This window comes from Strix uralensis, chromosome 40 (genome assembly GCF_047716275.1).
Source record: "Strix uralensis isolate ZFMK-TIS-50842 chromosome 40, bStrUra1, whole genome shotgun sequence".
NCBI classification, from domain to species: domain Eukaryota; kingdom Metazoa; phylum Chordata; class Aves; order Strigiformes; family Strigidae; genus Strix; species Strix uralensis.
This window is the reverse complement of record NC_134011.1, coordinates 300064-318340: the sequence shown is the minus strand read 5'-3', so window position 1 is coordinate 318340 and position 18277 is coordinate 300064. Positions and strand designations below refer to the sequence as shown.

The following is an 18277-nucleotide window of genomic DNA, read 5'->3' as shown; positions in this document are numbered from 1 at the left end:
ATTCATCCATTGTGATCCCTTGTAATGGATCTCCCGCTTGCCGCTGTACCGCTACCGATTCTAATACTCTCGCTTGCCAATGCGCATTAAACAACAACAACTGACTAGGAGAGAAAATTAACTTTGCTATACCCCGACAATCTGCAGGCAAAAGAAGTTGAGTGCTCCAGAGATAATCTAACATTTGACGAACCGGTTCACCAGTAACACCATAAGAACTCACTGTAGAGCGCAATTGTGACAAAAGCTTCCAATCTAATGCCGTAACAGTAGCATTTATTCCACCAGCTGGGTTCGGCTGAAACTGAACTGGAAAAGCCATTGCTGTCGCCATCTGAGTCATCGCCTCATCCCCTTTTTCTAACCCCTCTCGTGCCAATGCATTCCAAGCCCGACACCTTTCTTTAGCGATCTCTATCCCCAGCCCATCTTCTGAGCCAGGAGTAGAATTCTCGCTTTCCGGCGTCACAGTGTGGCTGGACGCGTCAGGGCTACTCAGGGCGGGGGCGGGGGGAGCGGTAGGGAGAACTCGTTCTGAGCTTTCCTGTCCCGTCTCTTCGGAACGTAAAGGTGGTAAAACAAGCTCACGAAACGTAGGCGGTAATGGCCACCTAGTTTCCTCCTCCCCATATCTGGTGTTTTTCTCTTTTGCCGCAACTGCGCCCTGTGCAGCTCTTTTTTCAGCCTGATACCTTAGCAATTCATTATGAACCACCCTCCATAACTTTCCCAACTTTTTTGCTGTCTTATCATCGTTCAATGTTAATTCCCATAATTTATCTCCAAATTTTCGCCATTCCGATAACTCATGAACTGCATGTGGATTAATAAAACAACCTTGCTCTACCCCATAAGCTAAAAGCCCCTGAAGATCCTTTTTTACATCTATTCCCTCAACCCGGCGTTGTGTCAGCCAGGATGCAAATAAATCGTATGCTGCTTGCCTGTCCATACCTGAATTTTTCCATTGCAGCCTTTCCAGGTCTCGGCAGCACGTATCAGCAGGGTTCACCTCTTATGACACCCAGGGCGCGGGCCTTTTCTCTTATTTCAGTCGCCTTTCGCCGTCCTCGCTGCTTAAGGACCTGAACCACCTTCTCTGGTCTTTATCCTTCGTGGCGCCTTATACGTCCTTTGGCACGTATCACGTCGCGGTCACCATTTGTTGAAAGAACGCAGCGGGAGCCCAGCCATCATTTAATGCACAAAGGCTCAACTTTATTAGTACTCACACTTCTTTTATATCTACAATAATTAGTTCATACATATTGCAAAAAGCGAGCTCCCTATAGGTTGCTAAGGTTAGATACCTTGGTTGCTAAGGTTAAATACCAATCCCACCCCTTATGATTTCTGCAAGGCCTTCTACATAGTCTTGCTTCTGTTCTTTGTTCTTCTTTGATACTTTTCGGTATTTTCCCATCACGTCGCCGTTGTCAGCAGTTCCTCGGTGCTGTGCCCTTTCTCACGTAGCCAGTTGTTAGCAAACTGCTCCACATTGGGTGTCGCTAGAGCGGGGAGTTTTGCCTTGAGGTCCTTGACACGGGCCCCAGGGAGGCAGCAGACTTCCCTATGAAACGGGTCCGGTCTGCATATGGGGCCTTCAGTACCCCTCAGAATGGAGTCACCCACTACAATGACTCTTCTGGGGTTCTTTTTAGAACTGGTTTTAATACCTGGTCTAGAATGACCCGGCCTTGGTGGACCTTGGTCCTCCTCCTTGTTCGTCTCATTTCCTTCCTCCTTCTCTTCCTCACTCAAAAGTTCCAGGGCCCCGAATCTATTGTGAAGGGACACCATGCAGGGTGAGGGAGGTCGGGAGAGGATTTTCCTGCCTCCCCAAGCAGGGACCTGTTTCCAGCCTCCCCCATCCCTTAGGTCCCCTCCTTCTGCCTGGTAGCAAGAAGTTGAGGGATTACCTTCCTCCTTTGGAGCCTCCATTTGCTCCTGTTGCTTTAGGGGTGCTAGGGTGTAACTCCACCAATCAAGTTCCCTTTCACACTCCCTAATACTTCATAATCTTTCGACCTCTTCTTTGAGTTCCACCACCAGGCTGAGCAGCTCATCCAGCTGATCACAGTGCACACAGGTGTTATCACTGGTGCCTTCCGACAGGACTGACAGTCTCAGACACTCCCTGCAGCCCAGGACCTGGACCGCTGGATGTTTGCGTGGCAGTTCCGTCTGGGTCGCCACGTTCTTTCTGGTGGTGGTTTTGACGTGAGTGGAGACCATGGTTCAGTCTACTCGGGGAGGATGATAAGAGGAAACTAGCTCAGATAAGTTCTAGACCCCGGAGATAGACTGCGCCCTGTCCGCTCGCCCTGCCTGCGCGAACTGCCGTGCAAACTGACGCGCCTCACCCTTCTGACGTGCCACGCCCTGTTTGCCTGCCCTGTTCGCCGCGCTCCTGGTCGCTCGCGCTCCCAGGGGGCTGCTCTTGTACGTGAGGGGCGTGGGGTGTCACTCCAGTCTCCGCCCACTCTGCCTCACCACCGCCCTCGTTAGCGGCAGCTCACTCTTCCCGCTCAGGGGGGAGGCGACTTGAGGCCATCCCTCTTCCCTGGGCTTCTGCCTTCACGGCTTGTGGTTTTGCCCTGGGTTTTTGATGCTTTCAGGAGGGTCCCCTGCCGCTACCCTCCTCCTCGGAGCCCCTCTCCTCAGCAACTGAGCTGAAATGGGTAACGTGGACAAATATTTGGGTAACATGGACAAATACAGCTGGGATGTCAGATTTTTGTTTGAGTTTGCAACAGGTGGATAATCCTTTTCGAACCTGTTTGATTGGCATTCCGTTGCAGGAAAATGAAACTGACTTTGATAGATACTGGAAACAACAGAGGGTGGACCTGACTAGTAGCGAAAGTGAAACTTGTTTAAGTCCAAATGGCATCTATGTTTGGCCCACTATGCGTAGTGCAGCCTGGCAGAAGACAGTCATCAAAAATTTAAATCAATCAGCTCATTTACCTTTGCAGGAGCTGGACTTGCTAGCTAGCGTTGTGCCTGCCAAGTATGTTGATGTTACTGCAACTAATATGCAGGACTGTAATGATACAGTTCCTCAACTCCAGCCAGTGAATGGCACAGGGGTGGTTTGGTTCGATGGCCCATGGTATGTTTGGTTGGCACGGAGTTGGCACAAGGCTTTTTTATAGGTTGTCAAAATGTAACAGGGCATTCTCCTTGGAATGATTTGAAAACAGGAGGGTTACCGTAAACACCAAAGGAGGTTTTAAACTTCCACCCGGAGTGTTTCTGATTTGTGGAGATAGAACATGGCCTGGTATTCCTGTACGACCTGTTGGTGGCCCATGCTACCTTGGGCGGCTAACATTGTTTACTCTGCACATGAGAGAGTTATTGAATGCCAGTAGGAGACATGAGTCAAGATCACACAGATCTGTTTGAACCTTTGACGACACCTGCAACAACAATGTACAGCTACCTTCATTAGCCACTGTTATAGCTACTCCTTTCTTCTTTCCGCAAGGAATGGCTGCCATAAATGCAAAAATATATACGTAGATTAGCATGTTGGAGTGAAAAGCGATTTAATCTAACTTCACAAATGCTGAGTGCACTGCTTACTGATGTTGATAGTGTTAGGCATGCTACTTTGCAAAATTGTGCTGCTGTAGATTTTTATTATTGGCACATGGGCATAGATGTGAAGATTTTGAAGGAATGTGTTGCTTTAATTTGTCTGACCATTCGCAGAGCATACACCAACGATTAGCGAAAATGAAACATAACATGAAGCATATTACAGAGGGACATGGTCCTTTTTCAGATTGGCTCGTTGGTCTCGGACTGAGAGGTTGGTTACAAACATTGGTCAAAGGAGCATTGATGGTATTGATGGTATTGCTGCTTTTGATGTTGATTCTTCCTTGCTTGTTCCAATGTTTGCAGGGGATGCTGCAAAGTTTGGTTGAGCAAATTAAAAAAAAAAAAAGGGGGGAGATGTAGGAGTCTGGGCCGTGCTGGAGGGAAGTTAGTGCAGGCAGAAGAATGCAAGGACGAAGACAAGGCCAGCAAAATAAGACTGGCAAAAACACACAAGATAGCACATAAGTGAGAAACATCTGTGGTCAGCAAAAGCACACAAGTCCGAGCAAAACAGGGTATGAGATAAGGGAGTTTTTGGCAAGTTTTGGGCTTTACGTACTAATTGCAATTAACCAATGTAAATGCTTGTAGAGGCGCATGAACAGCGCGTGCAGATAACCTGTAGCCTATTAGAAGATAGATGAGCGCGTGTACGGAACTTAGTAGAATATAAATGTAACCAGGACTGGGAAATAAATGGACGATCTGATCATCATATTGGTGTTGTGTCGTTTCTGTTCCCGCATGGAGAAGGACCCCGGCAATCAGGTTGCCCAACTCTCCATCCAACCTGGCTCTGAACACTTCCAGGGATGGAGCATCCACAACCTCTTTGGGCAACCTGTTCCAGTGCCTCACCCCCCTCCCAGTAAAAAACTTCTTCCTTATATTTAGTCTAAACCTCCTCTCCCTCAGCTTCCACCCATTACCCCTCGTCCTATCATTACAGTCCCTTGTAAAAAGTCCCTCCCCAGCCTTCTTGTAGGCGCCCTTCAGGTACTGGAAGGCCACTATGAGGTCTCCCCGGAGCCTTCTCTTTTCTAGGCTGAACAAGTCCAACTCTCTCAGTCTGTCCTCATAGGAGAGGTGTTCCAGCCCTCTGATCAACTTGGTAGCCTTCCTCTGGACTCGTTCTAATGGTTCTATATCCTTCTTGTATTGGGGGCTCCAGAGCTGGACACAGTATTTCAGGTGGGGTCTCACGAGGGCAGAGTAGAGAGGCAGAATCACCTCCCTCAAACTACTGGCCACACTTCTTGTGCTTGGCTTTTTGGTTGGCTTTTTGGGCTGCAAGCGCACACTGTTGGCTCATGTTGATCTTATCATTCACCAACACGGCCAGGATCTTCTCCCCAGGACTGTTCTCAATCCACTCATTACTCAGCCTGTATCTGTGCTTGGGATTGCCCCGGCCCAGGTGCAGGACCTTACACTTGGCCTTGTTGAACTTCATGAGTTTGGCCTGGGCCCACCTCTCCAGCCTGTCCAGGTCCCTCTGGATGGCACATCCCCTCCCTCCAGCGTGTCAACCACACCACACAGCTTGGTGTCATCGGCAAACTTGCTGAGGGTGCACTCCATCCCACTATCCATATCGTCAACAAAGATATTAAACAGTACCGGTCCCCGTACCGATCCTTGAGGGACACCACTTGTCACCGGTCTCCACTTGGACATTGAACCATTGACCGCAACCCTTTGAGTGTGGCCTTCCAACCAATTCCTTATCCACCAAGTGGTACATCCATCAAATCCATGTCTTTCCAACTTGGAGACCAGGATGTCATGCGAGACAATGTCAAAGGCCTTGCACAAGTCCAGGTAAATGACATCAGTTGCTCTTCCCTTATCTATTGATGCTGTCACTCCATCATAAAAGGCCATCAAATTTGTCAGGCAGGATTTTCCCTTGGTGAAGACATGTTGGTTGCCACCAATCACCTCTACATTATCCATGTGCCCTAGCAGAGCCTTCAGGAGGATCTGCTCCATGATCTTACCAGGCACGGAGGTAAGACTGACTGGTCTGTAGTTGCCCGAATCTTCCTTTTTTCCCTTTTTAAAAATGGGGAGATATTTCCCCTTTTCCAATCAGTGGGCACTTCACCAGACTGCCATGACCTCTCAAATATGATGGTGAGTGGCCTAGCAACTTCATCTGCCAGTTCCTTCAGGATCCGTGGATGGATCTCATCAGGCCCCATAGACTTGTACACATTCAGGTTCTTTAGATGTTCTCGAACCTGATCTTCACTGACAGTGGGCGGATTATCCTTCTCCCAGTCCTCCCCACCTTCACCTTCTACATCTTGGGCAGTGTGGCTGAAGCCCTTGCTGGTAAAGACTGAGGCAAAGAAATCATTGAGAACCTTAGCCTTCTCCATATCCTCCGTGACCAGTTCTCCTGTTCCCTTCTGGAGAGGACCCACATCTTCCCTAGCCTTCCTTTTATTTACATGCCTAAAAATGTTTTTCTTACGCCCCTTGATGTGCCAGGCTAGGTTTAATTTTATCTGGACTTTTGCTTTCCTAACCTGATCCCTAGCTACTTGGACAAATTCTTTATATTCTTCCCAGTCTGCCTGTCCATCCTTCCACCTTCTGTAAATTTTCTTTTTATCTCTAACCTTGTCCAGGAGCTTCTTGTCCATCCACGCATTCTTACCTGCCTTCTGCTTTTTTGTAATGCATTGTTCCTGGGCTTGGAGGAGGTGGTCCTTGAATATGGACCAGCATTCTCGGGCCCCTCTCCCCTTCAGGGCATCATCCCATGGTCCTTCAGTAAGCAGATCCCTGAAAAGGTCAAAGTCTGCTTTCCTGAAGTCCAGGGTGGTGAGCTTCCTGCACACTCTCCTTGATGCCCTGAGGATCATGAACTCTTAACACTTCATGGTCACTGCAGCCAACGCTTCCCTTCAGCTTCACATTATCCACCAGCCCCTCCTTGTTGGTGAGAACAAGGTCCAGCATGGCACCCCTTCTTGTTGGCTCCTCCACCACCTGGAGAAGGAAGTTGTTGTCAATGGATTCCAGGAACCTCCTGGATTGCTGGTGCCCTGCTGTGCCGTCCCCCCAACAGATATCTGGGTGATTGAAGTCTCCCATAAGGACCAGGGCTTGTGAATGTGAAGCCTCTCCTGTCTGTCTATAGAGGGCCTCATCTGCCCGGTCATCCTGGTCGGGTGGCCTGTAGCAGACCCCCACTATGATATCACCTTCCCCTGCCTTTCCTTTCACCTTGACCCATAAGCTCTCAGTTTGTTCCTCATTCATCCCCAGGCCAAGCTCCATGGATTCCAGCTGGTCATTAACATAAAGGGCAACACCCCCTCCTCTTCTTCCCTGTCTATCTTTCCTTAAGAGCCTATACCCATCTATACCTACGATCCAGTCATAGGAGCCATCACACCACATCTCAGTGATACCTGTAACATCATAACCTTGTAGATGTGCACACATCTCTAACTCCTCTTGCTGGTTCCCCATGCTCCGTGCATTTGCACAGAGGCATTTAAGTGGGGCCCCCATTGAAGCCAACTTGCCGGCTGAAATACATTCTACCTGGAATCCATTATCTCGTGCTTCATGTGCTCTCCCACTGGCCTGCGAACGACCCCGGGAGCCAGGGTATCTATTTCCAGCACTGGCCTGAAAGCGGGATGGAATGAGGATCCCCTCCCCTGACAAATCTAGTTTAAAGTCTTCTTTACTAGGTTGCTAGTCTCTGTCCAAATATGTTCTCCCCTTTAACTGAAAGATGTACCCCATCAGCCCCTAAAAGCCCAGGTTTCTCAAAGCGAGACCCATGGTCCAAGTATCCGAAACCCTGGTTGTGACACCACTCCTGGAGCCAGTCATTGATTTTCTTAATTTTGTTTTCTCTTTCAAGCCCCCAACCTTTGACTGGGAGGATTGATGAGAAGACTACCTGGGCCCCCGAGTGCTTCACTGCCTCTCCTAGGGCTCTGTAGTCCCTCTTGATGGTTTTTAGTTTACCTGGGCTGCATCCCTGGTGCCCACGTGAAACAGTAACAGCGGGCAGTAATCCGTGGGAAGCACCAGGTTTGGTAATCTTACCATTATATCCTTTATCCTAGTCCCCGGTAAGCAGCAAACTTCTCTAGATAGTGGGTCTGGATGCCTCAGTACTCCTCAGAAGAGACTCTCCCACTACTATTACCTGCCGCTTTTTCTTGATCGCACTTGTTATTCTGGCCGTCTTCCCCTGCTCTAAGGTGTCTATCTCCTTCTTTTCACCCTTATCCTTCCACAGAGTCATAAAGCAGTTCTGCAAGGGCACTTCAGGCTTTGAGGGAGGGTTCTTCCTTCTCCTCCTCCTGGATCTTGCCTTCACAAATTCCCATTCTTCTCTATTGTCAGCTTCACCAGTATTTGGTTGTGCCAGTGGAACTTCTGGCTCTTTGTCCAGAGTCTGTGAATCCACTACTACATACCCCTGGACCCAGTTGTCGATCTCCTTTTCTGCCTCCCTGATGTCATGCACTCTTGTAGTGGTCTGCTGTAACTCTGCCACCTGCTTCAAGAGGTCCTCCACCCGAGTACACCTTTTGCAGATGGGGTTGCCACCCATCCCTTCCCCACAAGGAAGGTCTAAGCACTTCCAGCCAGCTGAGGTTATATAATTTGTTGTGATTATCTTTAATTGTTGGTTCCTGAAATATCACCCATTCTTTCTTTTTCGCCTCATCAATTAATATTTTGAAATTTTGTTGTGTCTTTTAATTCTGGCATCTTGTGCTATGGGGCAAAAACCAGTAATATGTGCACGTGTTTCAATTTCAGCATGACAATGACAACATGATTTATTATGCATCTTTTGTCTGCCTCTTGCTAGAAATTCCCTGGTAGGATTAACCTTTGCTCTTAATTGTAGGGCAGTGATAAGTTTTCTCTGAGGAATGCCTCTATAATGTTCAATCCAATTGTTACTAATTTTATCTTTTTCAAAATTAGAGATTCCCCGGCCCTGGGACAGCAGTTTAGTCCAATTTAGAAATTCTTGTTGTGACCAATTACAAGGTTTTGGAAATATTGGTTTTGGTGTGGGCCTTTCCCATTCCGAATCTTCATTGGCTATTATTTCATTTCTAACTACTATGACAGCCCTTGGGTCCCAAATTGATGGAATTTTATCTCCTCCAGCAGCTATCCACAAATGTTCGAATTCTTTTTCAATTCCTTCATGACTGACAGTTGTTTTTATTGTTTTGTCCGAGGACTGTGCAATTCTGTGTAATCTTCTAGTTTGCACACTGGGAATTAGACCAGAGCGCCTTGTTAGGTCTAAGCCTCCGTCTTTGGTACTAGAATATAAAACAGCATCAGATGTACTTGGAGGTAGATGTAACTGTTCTTTTACTGCTTTTCTAATTGTTAGATTGAGTGTTTCTAGGTATGTGACTTTAACATCTGAGTGGTCTGCTGGGTAGATTATATGGGGGATAGTATTAGTTCTCAAATTGTCTGGTTTTGGAATGGCTTCAAGGGAGATCTCTCAATTCTCAGTAACCAATCTTTCATTTTTTCCAGCAGCTTTGGCTTTGATATTCCTACCCATGGATCTATATGTAGGCCTAAATATTTTTCAGAGTTGCTGGGATGTATCATATTGAGGGGAGTGCCTTTGATGGTCCAAGGAGGACAATCATTGATAGTGTATGAGTCCTTGTTGTGGTTTGAACTCAGCCGTTAGCAAATTGCCACGTGGCCAGTTGTTTACTTCCCCCCCGTTGCATTTAGGGTTAAAATAAATAAATTTGGTAAGAGATGAATCCCCTTGCATTCTAGCCGGTCCTCAGAGATTAGAGGGGCTAGGGGCGGCTGGAGTTAGCTCTTAATCGGTATGTCATTTGGGGCCGTAACTATAGGTCTGACCCGCACACACAAACAGCCCATATGCGGTAGGTCCGGCTGCATTCAAAAGAAGCCGTCAGTTTCACGAATAGTACGGTTTATTTTTTATGCAACATCTACAGATTCTTTAAGATTGCCTACGCTAAATGCACAGACTGCAGGGTGGCTGTATAGCACTACACAAAAGAAAAAGGATTGCCATCACACACACAGTTCCCGGGTATACACTCGCCGTAGCCGAAGACATCTTACCAAAAGGCATCCCTTCGGGGGGGGGGGGGGGCGAGAGCACAAACCCGTCGATCTGTCCCTCCAATTTGGTGTCGGATTATTGTCCCTCCAAGTTAGGTACAAACTTGGGGTACTATTTGTCTTAGTAGTTATGGTGAGCAGGTGAGACTGTAGTCAAGTCATTGTCTTCTGAGTAACGGCACAGTACATTCCTTGGTGCGAGGGGTACAGCTGGGTTTTGTGAGAAAAAAGGGAGGATGAGGAACAAGGCTGTCAGGCTACTGCAAAAATCATCCCTTGAGAGAAAGGGGTAGAACAGGAGATAAATCTGTCCTTGAGAGGAGTGAAAGAATGGGACTGCGTGGCCTACACCCCACTCCGCATTCCTCCTTGGTGCCACGACAAACACAAATCACTGGACCTCCATCCCGCCCTGTGCTTGCTCTGGGCACCCTGTGTCAAGGAAATATGTGTGATTTACAGATTTCTCACTGTTTTGCTATTCTCACACACACACCCCCACACCCACACCCCCCCTCCCCCAGTGAAATAGGGGAGCGGCAAAAGAAGAAATTTTAGGTTGAATTAAAAAAAATGTAGTAATAGTAACAAAACCAACAGTAACAATAGTAACTCCAAAACGGGTAAAAGGCAGCAGTGGTCACCGAGCGGCGACCGGTACAGAGCCCGTCCCCAGCAGCGATCCAACCGCACCAGAGAATCCCACCCCGACAATCCGGAAACCGAAAACAAAAATCACACATGAGAGAGCACACGCCCGCCTACATGCTGAGCTTGACGGCACATGACATGGAAAGCTCCAATGATCAATCGAGACCCGGCCCTTCAGCTGTGCTCCCTCTCAGCCCACGGAAAGTTAACTCTATCCTGGCCAAAACCAGGACATCTCCACCCCTTATTCCACACCATTGACGTCATGCTCAGGTTCCAAACACATTCTAAGGAATCACCGCCCCTTTTCCCAGGTCTCACAGATCTCATTCCCTCAGTCTGTGGGCCATCCTTCCACAATGTCTGCTGAGTTCATTTAGTCCCTAACTTCGGGTTCCATCTGTCATGGCAGTCTTTAAGGCTGGAGGAATGAGGCGGAGTTGGCTGAGTCGGTGGAGCAGGAGGCTTTGGATGTGGCAGGAGGATGTTGTGAGGCACCAATTGCAGTAACAGGGTTATTTGACAGTTTGATTTGTTGGCTATTTTCACCCAAAATCAAATCTCCTTAAGGCACACATCGGACTTCTCAGTCCTTCTGTATTACCCACCAAGTCCACCCAGGTCCTTGGGCAAAAGTAAGCCCACACATGGGTTTACCTTTACCCACTGCAGGAGTAACCCAGAGGGTCTTCCCCAGCATATCCCTAATGCGCACTGCGGGGGCTTTATCCCCATCCACGGTATGTAGGAGGTTTGACTGAGCAGGGCCAGCCTGCTTGGCAGGTCCTCTGGTATTGACTAACCAGGTGGCTTTTGCTAAGTGCACGTCCCAGTGTTTGAAAGTTCCACCCCCCCATTGCTCTCAGTGTAGTTTTCAGCAACCCATTGTATCGTTCAATTTTCCCAGAGGCTGGTGCATGGGAGGGAATGTGATATATCCACTCAATGCCATGTTCTTTGGCCCAGGCGTCTATGAGGTTGTTTCGGAAATGTGTCCCATTATCTGACTCAATTCTTTCTGGCGTGCCATGTCGCCATAAGACTTTCTCCTCAAGGCCTAAAATGGTGTTCCGGGCAGTGGCATGGGGCACGGCATAAGTTTCCAACCAACCGGTGGCTGCTTCCACCATTGTAAGCACATAGTGTTTGATGTGCCGAGTTTGTGGGAGCGTGATATAATCAATCTGCCAGGCCTCCCCATATTTATACTTTGACCATCGTCCTCCACACCAAATGGGCTTTAACCGTTTGGCTTGCTTGATCGCAGCACATGTCTCACATTCGTGGATTACCTGTGCAATAACATCCATGGTTAAGTCCACCCCTTGGTCATGAGCCCACCTATATGTTGCATCTCTTCCCTGATGGCCTGAGGAGTCATGGGCCCAGCGAGCCATAAATTGTTCACCCTTGTGTTGCCAGTCCAGATCTACTTGAGCCACCTTGATCTTGGCAGCCTGATCTGCCTGTTGGTTGTTCTGATGTTCTTCAGTGGCCCGGCTCTTGGGTACGTGAGTGTCTACATGAGATACTTTCACAACCAGACTCTCTACCCGAGCAGCAATATCTTGCTATCATTCAGCAGCCCAGACGGGTTTGCCTCTGCGCTGCCAGTTGCGCCGTTTCCACTGCTGTAATCACCCTGTGGTGGTGCAATTCTCACCCCTCCCCACCCCTCCTTGTTGGTCTGCTTTGTGCTAAGTCTGATTCCACCCACCTCCCCCGAGCTATACACCAATCTGTGGAGATAAGGACTGCTAACTTTAAGGCACCCCCTTAACGAGCCTGGCTCCTGCCCCTCCCAATTGCCATGAAATGGTTATGACAGCCCATCATCTCCTAATGGCCTGGCACACCTGTGCCAGGGATGCGGGCAAATGGGAACAATAACAGAGCTGCACATTCATCAAGTTCTTGTGCAACTGCTGGAAGGCACCAGAATACTTCGTTCTTCGAGCTGGGCATGAGCAAAAGGGATCTGACAAAAGTCAATTATCTTGGACCCTATAAATGGTGACCACAAGGGAGACCCTTTGAGCTCTCCTGGATCGCAGCAGCCTGTGACCAGCATCTCCCCTGAGCTGGGACGCCTCTCAGGTACCAAACCCTGAGGGAAGGCCAGGGCGAAGTCCACCTGCTCGAGTCTCAATTATCGCCTGTTGAGGAATGCCAAGGCATTGTGAGTATTTACTCTAAACTCGAAAAGAGGGAAATTTTACTTTGAGCTAGCTTCTCTTTCACCCACTCTTTCTCTGCTTACTGGTGCGTGGGTACGTACTTCATTCTACTGGATCCAAATACTTTTGTTTCTGTGTGTGTTTGTACGTTTTGTGTATGCACATGTATATATGTATAAATTAAGGTACCGTTAAGTACGTTAGTGTGAATCTTGTAATTTTAGAATCTGTAAATAAGTTGCTTTTCTTTCTTTCAACATTTCTGAATTATTTTGTAATGATAAATTGTTGTTAATTATTAATAAATCTAGATTTCCTACTAAATCGTTACCATGTCAATACTTTCATCTGCGACACCGGTTGGTTGGAAACTTGTGCTGTGTCCCATGCCACTGCCCGGAACACCATTTTAGGTCTTGAGGAGAAAGTCTTATGGCGACATGGCACGCCAGAAAGAAGATAATGGGACACATTTCCGAAACAACCTCATAGACGCCTGGGCCAAAGAACATGGCATTGAGTGGATATATCACATTCCCTCCCATGCACCAGCCTCTGGGAAAATTGAACGATACAATGGGTTGCTGAAAACTACACTGAGAGCAATGGGGGGGTGGAACTTTCAAACACTGGGACGTGCACTTAGCAAAAGCCACCTGGTTAGTCAATACCAGAGGACCTGCCAAGCAGGCTGGCCCTGCTCAGTCAAACCTCCTACATACCGTGGATGGGGATAAAGCCCCCGCAGTGCGCATTAGGGATATGCTGGGGAAGACCCTCTGGGTTACTCCTGCAGTGGGTAAAGGTAAACCCATGTGTGGGCTTACTTTTGCCCAAGGACCTGGGTGCACTTGGTGGGTAATACAGAAGGACTGAGAAGTCCGATGTGTGCCTTAAGGAGATTTGATTTTGGGTGAAAATAGCCAACAAATCAAACTGTCAAATAACCCTGTTACTGCAATTGGTGCCTCACAACATCCTCCTGCCACATCCAAAGCCTCCTGCTCCACCGACTCAGCCAACTCCGCCTCATTCCTCCAGCCTTAAAGACTGCCATGACAGATGGAACCCGAAGTTAGGGACTAAATGAACTCAGCAGACATTGTGGAAGGATGGCCCACAGACTGAGGGAATGAGATCTGTGAGACCTGGGAAAAGGGGCGGTGATTCCTTAGAATGTGTTTGGAACCTGAGCATGACGTCAATGGTGTGGAATAAGGGGTGGAGATGTCCTGGTTTTGGCCAGGATAGAGTTAACTTTCCGTGGGCTGAGAGGGAGCACAGCTGAAGGGCCGGGTCTCGATTGATCATTGGAGCTTTCCATGTCATGTGCCGTCAAGCTCAGCATGTAGGCGGGCGTGTGCTCTCTCATGTGTGATTTTTGTTTTCGGTTTCCGGATTGTCGGGGTGGGATTCTCTGGTGCGGTTGGATCGCTGCTGGGGACGGGCTCTGTACCGGTCGCCGCTCGGTGACCACTGCTGCCTTTTACCCATTTTGGAGTTACTATTGTTACTGTTGGTTTTGTTACTATTACTACATTTTTTTTTTATTCAACTTAAAATTTCTTCTTTTGTCCCGCCTGTATTTCACCGGGCGGGGGGGGGGAAGTAAACAACTGGCCACGTGAAAATTTGATACTGGCTGAGTTCAAACCAAAACACCAGGGCCTCCACCGGCCCTATCACCTCCTCAGTTAAATGTGACATCACAAGGAGCTGCACAAGCCAGGCCCTGCTCCTGCCCTATCACCTACTCAGCTACAAGTCACATCACAACCAGCCGCAGAAGCTTGGGATATCCTTCCCTGTCACCTACACAGTGTAAAAGGAACAAGCTTTAGAAAACTCTTTTCTCTTCAGATATTATTAATAGCAGGAATAATTAATAAATAGATATTGTTTTATAGAGCACAGGTGCTCTAGGAACAATACTGAAGATAAGTAACCATGATGACCCAAGACTGCATCAGTGAGCAGTGGTGTCCGAAGAGGAATTAGAACGGAACGATAAGAACTAGCCGAAACTGTGGAATATAATGGACTTTTGAAATGGATGATGAATTAAGAGCTGAAAGTTCCTGGAAAATCACCAAAGACTCTTTGTATTGTATGTTATATCGTATATATAGAGGGCGCTTTTTGTTAGCTGTTGCCACTCCCTGAGGTGATGGCCCAACTCTGAGTTGTTAATAAAGCAAGCCTGGAGATACCCACAGTCTGGTGAAATCCTTTAACACACAGCTCTCCGTGACATCACAGGCAGCTGCACAAGCCAAAGTCTGTTCCTACCCTATCATCTACTCAGCTACAGGTGACATCACAAGCAGCTGCACAAGCCAGGGCCTGCTCCTGCCCTATCAAGCTCAGAGGTATAGGTGGCATCATAAACAGCTTCACTAGCCAGGGCGTACTCCTGCCCTATCACCTACTCATCTCTAGGTGACATCACAATCTGCTGCGCAAGGCACAGCCAGCTCCTGTCCTGTGACGTAAAAAGCTGCAACTGACGTCAGAAGAAACTACAACAGCCAGTTTCTGCTCCAGCCTAATGCCCTACTCAGCTACAGGTGACATCACAAGCAGCTAAACAGGCCAGGGCCTGCTCCTGCCCTGTCACCTAAGAACCTACAAGTGACGTCACAAGCAGCTGCACAAGGCAGGGCCTGTACCTGCCCCAAAAGATACTCAACTGAAAGGACATGACAAAAGCCTCTACAAGCCGGGGCCTGCACCTCCCTATGGCTTACGCAGCCACAGGGACATCACAAGCAGCTGCAGAAACCAGGGCCTGCTCCTGCCCTATCACCCACTCAGCAACAAGGGAGGTCACGTGCAGCTGACGATTTCAGGGCCTGCACGTACACTGATCGCCTCCTCACCTGCAGGGGACAACAGAAGCAGATGCAAGAAACAGGGCCTGCATCTCCTACTCCTTTACAGGTGACATGCCAAGCAGCTGCCCAAGCCAGGGCCTGCTCCTGCTCTACCACCTACTCAGCTACAGGTGACATCACAAGCAGCTGCAGAAGCCAGACCCTGCACCTACCCTACCACCTACTCAGCTACAGGTGACATCACAAGAAACTACGCAAGCCAGGGACTGCTCCTGCCCTATCACCTACTCAATTAAACTCAGACATCGGAGTGTAAAGAGTAGGCTGATTTCACTACCAATAAATAAAGCATATAACTAAGTACTACAAAAATAAGCAGTAAGAAATATACGGAATAGTACACTTACTTATTACTACATATGATTAAACAAGGCAAATGCACCTAATCATTACTACACAACAGGGTGCTAATATCCAGATCCGCAGTTGCTGGGGAGCCCCGGCTGCAGCGAGGATTTGGAGTCCCTTTCCCTGCAAGTGGGAACAGTTGATCCACCCACGGGGACCCTCCGTGGGCAGATGGAGGGTCCCGTTGAGGTTTGAGAAGGGGCACTGTAGGCTGAGCTGTCCCTGGATCCTTAGTTTTAGAACTCTGCACTCTCTCGCTAGGTTTACCCAGCCCTCTCTGTCTATATATTTGCCACAGCTCGTCAGTTGGAACACCATCAATTTTTTTTTTTTTTCACGAGACATGCCGTCTTTTAACAAAACTGTAAACATTTCCTTACGAGAACTCCCGTTTCACTGCCTTTGGGGCTGTCTCGAGTGTCTCGATTCCCTGCACTCCCTCGGGGGCCTCACTCTCCAAGGTCACCCAGCTGCTGTATTTTTTTCTACCACATTACGAAGGGGATTTTCTGTCTTATTAATCAAAAGAGTCACGATTACATTTTTATGTACCGGTGGAGCAGCCTTAATCAGTTTATTCCTCATGGTGGCAGACAAAAGATGCCGCATCATAGTGTCAGCACCTTCTATAAAAACTGCCGCTTTTGGTGTTCGGGGGAGGCGGGGCGGGCGGGCACGGGCTGGGGGCACGGTGCCAGGCTCGGCCGCACTCCCAATACGGCTGCGGCCAGGAGCTGCGCCTTGTGGCCCTCGGTACCTACATGTTGGCAAGCTTTCAGATACTCGCCAAGCTCCTGGGTTTTTCCCCTGAGCGGTGCAAGCACCGCTTGACAGTCAGCGTTAGCACTGTCATACGCCAGTTGTAACGTTAGAGCTTCGGCTGCCTCAGGGTTATCTACCTGACGGGAGATCGCCGCCTGTAAACGATCGATAAATTGCCAAGATGACTCCTGAGACCCTTGTCGGATGGTTGCAAAGGAACCCGTTCTGCGTTCCCCAGCTGGTACCTTTTCCCACGCTATTAAAGCCGCTCGGGAGGCCTGGGTAAACAAGCGCTGATCTTGCCAGGCTTGTACAAGGGGGTCTCTATACTGTCCTTTGCCGACCAGCATGTCATAGCCTATCGGTGTACCGTCAGCCAAATTTTTCACAGATTGCACTGTACAGAGCTCTGAAAACTCTGTTTTCCAGATAGAATACTGTGCCGGCGTTAATACCGTTTTTATAAGAGCCAGCCAATGCCATGGGACCAACTGATACCCGTGAGTGATTGCCTCCAGTATACCTCTTGTAAATGAGTTTTGAAGCCCGTTCTCATTAACGCTGTTACGTAGTTCTTTAAAAACCTGGTATGGCAGGGGCTTGTGTGCGGCTGCTGGTTGGGCGTTAAGATTGCTGGAAACGCCACAGGGTCCCCATTATTTAATGTCTCCCTAAAACATGTTTCTATCCTAGGTCCTCCTCCCTGAATCTCTACCGGGAATGCCTCCGGTGGGGGAGGTGGAAAATCAGAAGGTACAGATTGTAATTCCTCCTCTTTAACCTTTTCATCCCCGCTTGCTTCTGCCGGGGGGGCAGTAGGAGTTAGTTCTTTCCCCTGTCGGGATGAGGTACCGACAGGTTCTGGGATGTCTCCTACCAGTGCGTGTAAAGCCACGTAAATCACTCGCCATGTGAGCAAGCCAGAGGTCGGCAATGCACTCCCCAGGTCTTCATTAGCTTTAAACTCCTGTCCGACCTTCCACCATAATGCTAAATCAAAAGTTTGTTGACCGGGAACCATTTACAATACTTGAAGATACAGCGCAGTATCTCCTGCAGTTGGTCATCTGTTACTGAATATTTGGCAGTCTTCACTAGCTGCTTTAAAACTTGCATATAGTGCTTTTGTTGCTTAGAAACCCCCGATCCCATGATTTGCAAGAAAGAGAGCAAGAAAGACAAAACCCCTTATGATTTAAGAGAAGGAGAAGAAAAAGCGTATGCCAGCAGCTTCCCGCAGCCAGGCGCTGCTGTCCGGTAGTTACAGAAAAAACCCTTCTGTACTTTCGTATGGCGGCAGCTTCCCCAAGGCCGGGCGCTGCTCTCTGGTCCTTACCAGCGGAATGAACGTTGATGTCCGGACGCCGCTTTCCTCCTTCGCCTACAAGCACGCCGCCGTCTGCTTCAGTCTTCCGTCCAGCTCCCACGGGCACCATTTGCCGGTCTCCGTCCAGCTGGGATCGGGGCAACGCGCAGAAGAAAGACAAACTCACAGCAGTTTGTTGGGGGGGGGGGGGGGGGCACTGCCAAGAGCAAATGCCGCTGCACTATGTGCCAGCTGCCAACTCATTACCCCCTGTTTACAGAGGTTCGTTTTTACTTTTACATCCTACTGACCTCTGGGGTTGCCTGTTTATTGCTCACACGCTCACCACGCTGCAGGTGGTGTTTTTTACTGCTGTTTTTCACGCAACACGGTGTTACATA

General features: G+C 48.6%; 1 long non-coding RNA gene across 1 annotated transcript; it reads right to left on the bottom strand.

The window, feature by feature from the left end:
• Window positions 1-1193: 1193 nt before the first annotated feature.
• On the bottom strand, window positions 1194-17984 carry LOC141937332 (uncharacterized). The gene is made up of 2 exons (XR_012626901.1): window positions 17907-17984; window positions 1194-1780 (listed from the first exon to the last, which is right to left on the bottom strand). It is a non-coding gene; the product is annotated as an uncharacterized LOC141937332 (long non-coding RNA).
• Between the last annotated feature and the right edge of the window lie 293 nt (window positions 17985-18277).